This window comes from Spinacia oleracea, chromosome 5 (genome assembly GCF_020520425.1).
Source record: "Spinacia oleracea cultivar Varoflay chromosome 5, BTI_SOV_V1, whole genome shotgun sequence".
Classification (NCBI taxonomy): domain Eukaryota; kingdom Viridiplantae; phylum Streptophyta; class Magnoliopsida; order Caryophyllales; family Amaranthaceae; genus Spinacia; species Spinacia oleracea.
Window position 1 is genome coordinate 102,556,191 of NC_079491.1, and position 4,951 is coordinate 102,561,141.

Sequence of the window (4,951 nt, forward strand, 5' to 3'; positions counted from 1 at the left end):
TCCAAGTTGGCCAGCTCCGCCTCTTGTGACACCCCCCGGTATGTATTTTGGGAGGTAAAAGATCAGAAAAGTATTGAGCAGCTTGAAGCGGCAGTTCTAGACAGAACGTCCACCTGGATGGACGATATAATTAACTTCAAGATGAATGGAGTCTTAACATATGACCCAAAGCAGGCGGCAAAGCTCCAGAAAAAGTGTTCCTGGTTTTAAATGTGGAACGGAACACTGTAAAAAAAGGCTTACTCCCATCCTACTGTGATGTGTGACGCCTGACAAAGGACAAGAAATCCTAGAGGACATCCACCAAGGTTTGTGTAGTTCACACATTGGGGGAAGGGCCTTGGCTGAAAAAGCACTTCGAACTGGTTACTATTGGCCAACTTTGATGGATGACGCACTTTCACTGGTTAAGAAGAGTGACAAATGCCAGTGCTTCGCTCATCTGATACACCGCTGGCTCGGATTATGACACCCATCACGAACCCAATACCCTTTCCTAAGTTGGGAATGGATCTCCTAGGCCCATTCACCACCGCACCAGGAGGGGGGCGCTATGTCATTGTTGCTGTTGATTATTTCACCAAGTGGGTGGAAGCGGAAGCAGTGAAGAACATCGAAACCTATGATGTGAAGGCATTCATATGGAAAAACATCATCACCCGGTTTGGTGTGCCGCAGTCAATTGTCTTTGACAAGGACCACAGTTCGAGACACCAAAACTCAAAGATTGGCTGGCTGAGCACGGCATAGCCGGCCATTTTGCGTCGGTAGGAAGGCCAAAGGCAAATGGACAAGTTGAGGCTTTTGACAAGATCATTTCTGAGGGAATGAATAAGAAGTTAGATGAAGCTAAGGGATTGTGGGCCGACGAGTTGACAAATGTCTTATGGTCAATTCGTACCACGGCAAAAAAGTCGACTGGAGAGACACCATTCTTGCTGGCTTACGGAGCTGAAGCACTCTTCCTTATTGAAATGTATGAGCCAAGACTTCGAGTTATGCTGTATGATGAAAATGCAAACTGGGAGATGATGAAAGTGGCCCTGGATTTCTTACCGGAAGTAAGAGGTAACGGCCCCCTTAGACAAGAGCTATATAAGATACGCATGTCCAGAGAGTAAAACAAAAAGGTCTCAAGGCGAGTCCTGAAAGTTGGGGACTTCGTTCTGCGAAAGATGGAAGCAGTGGGGCGAGCTAAAGAGCAAGGGAAACTGACCCCTACTTGGGAAGGCCCATATGAGATATTCGAGGAGGTGCGAGATGGAACTTACCGCATCCAGGATATGCAGGGTCATCCAATTCTCCGAACATGGAATGCTGACAATCTAAAAAAGTACTAATTCTAAAGGGTACTCGGTCACTAACGGCCATTTACGGTCAATTTTTGTTTGCATTATCCCACTTGTAGAGTAGTTTCTTTGTACTTGGCTAAATTCTCCTAACAAAAGTTATAAATAAAATTACTCTACTTCCGCAAGACGAGCTTATTCATTTACAAAAAACCTAATTGGTTAATGGCCTAAAAAGTGGCCTAGATTATCATATGTCCATAAAAAGCCTAATTGATTGAAGCCTAAGATGTGGCCCAGATTAGCAACAATTATAGGCTGATCACCTATTTAAACTACTAAGCTCACGACACTAACAAGTCGCCTAGCGGCATACTAATTCCTGAAAACAAGGATTGCTTCTCAACATGCCTACGGCATAAAAATGTCGCGGCATATAGATATTCCTTGCGGAAAACGTATCCTTGAAGACGAAGATTGCTTGCTAAGAAGCTCCTCGGCAACGTTCCATGCCGACCGTGTTGTTTCCGTTCGTCTTTTCTGACGAGCATGTCTAGCGGCAATCATACCTATTGATTGAATTGCGTCAATCAATTTAAACATAAACATACCCGTCAGAAAAGTTGACGAGCCAGATTTATCCTCAGCCGCCGCAGAATATAGATATGCCTTGCGGAAAACATATCCTTGAAGATAAGGATTGCTTGCTAAAAAGCTCCTTAGCGACGTTTCATGCCGACCGTGTTGTTGTCGTTCGTCTTTTCTGACGAGCATATCTAGCGGCAATCATACCTATTGATTGACTTGCGTCAATCAATTCAAACATAGATATACCTGTCAGAAAAGTTGACGAACCAAATTTTTTCTCAGCCACGGCATATAGATATGCCTTGCGGAAAACGTATCCTTGAAGACAATGATTGCTTCCTAAAAAGCTCCTCGGCAACGTTTCATGCGGACCGTGTTGTTTTCGTTCGTTTTTTTTGACGAGCATGTCTAGCGACAATAGTACCTATTGATTGACTTGCGTCAATCAATTCAAACATAGACATACCCGTCAGAAAAGGTGACGAGCCAAATTTGTCCTCAGCCGCGGCATATAGATATGCCTTGCGGCAAATGTATCCTTGAAGACAAGGATTGCTTGTTAAGAAGCTCCTCGGCAACGTTCCATGATGACTGTGTTGTTGCCGTTCGTCTTTTTGACGAGCATGTCTAGCGGCAATCATACCTATTGATTGACTTGCGTCAATAAATTCAAAAATAGACATACCCGTCAGAAAAGGTGACGAGCTACCTGTTTTTAGCCGCGACAGTAGGGCCTGCATAGCGACAATCACACCTATTCGCTTCAATAATTGTTAAGAAAAACTATATGAATAAAACACAAATGGGAATAAACTAAAGGAGGCCCTGTGTACCCCCCATTCGTCCAAAAAACATAAGTTGCGCACAAAAACAACAAAATAAAAGTGTTAGTGCTCAGCAGGCACAAAAGTACATACGCCGACGGCGCAAAACATAGAAAATTTAAATTGTATTTTCTCTTAGGAATAGGATCACCAAAACTAAAATTGTTTTTTTTTTCTAAAAAGCAAGTTAGGAGGCAAGGGCATCAACTTCGTCGTGAGACGACACAAACTCTGGAGGCGGTAGACCAAGACGTTCAGCAGCAAGAACGACAGAGCTATGGTCCAAGCGCCGCTCAAACCAGTAGAGGTCATACTCCTCCATGTGGTTCTCCCACGCGTGCTTGATGGCATCCCTCATAGCCTGCTCTCCTTGGTCATAAGGTTCATGCAAGCGCTCCTTCAAAGAACGAACTTGCGACCTGGCGGCCTCCAGCTCTCCCTGCACCCGCTCGGCCTGATTGGCTAACTCCTTAACTTGAGGAAAATCCTCAAGTTAGGCTTGGAGCCCCACCTTTTCAGTCGCGGCCTTCTTGTTCTCCGCCACCAGCAACGTCATATATCCTTGTCCTGTTGAAGGATCTTCTTGAGTAGCTCCGCCTTGCTTGACTTTAACGCCGCCAGCTCCTTTGCCTGAAGATCTATGGTCGTCTGTTTCTCGATGTGAATTTCCTCAATTGACTTGAAGGAATAATCACCATGGTGAACGGCATCAGAAACCTGCATTTTGAGTTCAGCGGCCTTCCTCTTCTTCCAACTTTTGTAGAACTCCATACGAACGAACAACTACAGGATATGATCAATATGTTAGCAGACACCCCTAAAACAAAATAAGAAACCAAAAATAAATAGAGACTCACTTCAAGTAAGCCGGCCTGGATTGCACCAAATTGGGCATCATTCTGACCGGGAAGGGAGGAGTCGTAATCCTGGGGGACGACCTTATACACGCTACGGAAAATTGCCGCCCTCTCCCTGGTTGAAAATGAGGCGTGTCTGGGATACGCTCGTCCTCTGCCGGAGCTGCATGCTTGTCCTCTTGAGCTATAGGAAAAACAATGGCCTTAGGGTGACGCGGAGAGAAAGAAGAACTCCCAGAGGAGGCTCGACACGTTTGAGTAAAACTTATCACCAGATAGTCTTGCTCGGCGAGCTACCTCTTCATGTATCTGCGAACGGACGTTAGCAGGAATGCCGGCCAGGGGATATGCTTGCTCGGCACGGTCCCCTCCAGACTTCGATTTGGACATTGTTTTGGGAAAATTCTACTTAGAGACGAACTTGCCTTGATGACGGTGCTAACAATCGATTGAGCAAGATAATTTAGAGTAACGAGATTAAGTCGTAAGAGCATAGAATGAGAGTATTATTATTGCTTAGTATTTCGTATATACAAACTAACCTAGCTGAGCCATTTTATAGGCATTACATAATATAGGTATAACGTTTATACTTAAACTAGTTTAGGGCCCGTGCAACGTACGGCTACTACTAAAACAATTTGTTATTTTAATAGTAACTAAAAGACTTGTGATATTAGGAAAACATGAAAGTAAATAGGATATATGAAAAAAATATAAATTCAAAGTTGTGTAAAACAAATATTCAAATGAACTAAGTTTACATATTACTATACAAAGTTAAAAATTATAGTCGTTTACTTGTATGTAGAAAGATCTAACAACGTTAACCAAACCCGAATGACTCAAGGATAATTTTCGAAAAGACCCGAGCATAACCAAGTTAGTCAAATACAACATATTTTGAATTCACTAAAATCTTGATAAATAAACTTTTATGTTAGTCTACTTAACATGTATAATTATTTTAATTAACAGTCTTACTTACCAGTTACCATGTATTATATTATTAATAGTAGACTAACATTCTATTAGAAGTTCATTTATCAATATTTTTTATATTTATTATCAGATTAAAAAGTTATAATAATACATAAATAAAATTATATCATAAAGGAAAAAATACTATTGATTTATCTTTCCTCCAATAATATATTATGCAGTACAGATATATGGTAATTAAAATATATTTTTATCTTAGTTTCCTAAAAAAACGTAAAGTAATTTATTTATTTTAAAGTAAAAAAATAAAAAACATTTTGGCGGGAAAAAATCGCTTTTAGTATATAGTAATAGATGTACATAATTGGGCATTAAATGAGTAATAACGGCTTGCTTAGCAACGGTTTGTAACCGCTACCTTTCCCTTAGCCGTTGAGAGCAAGATAGAAGG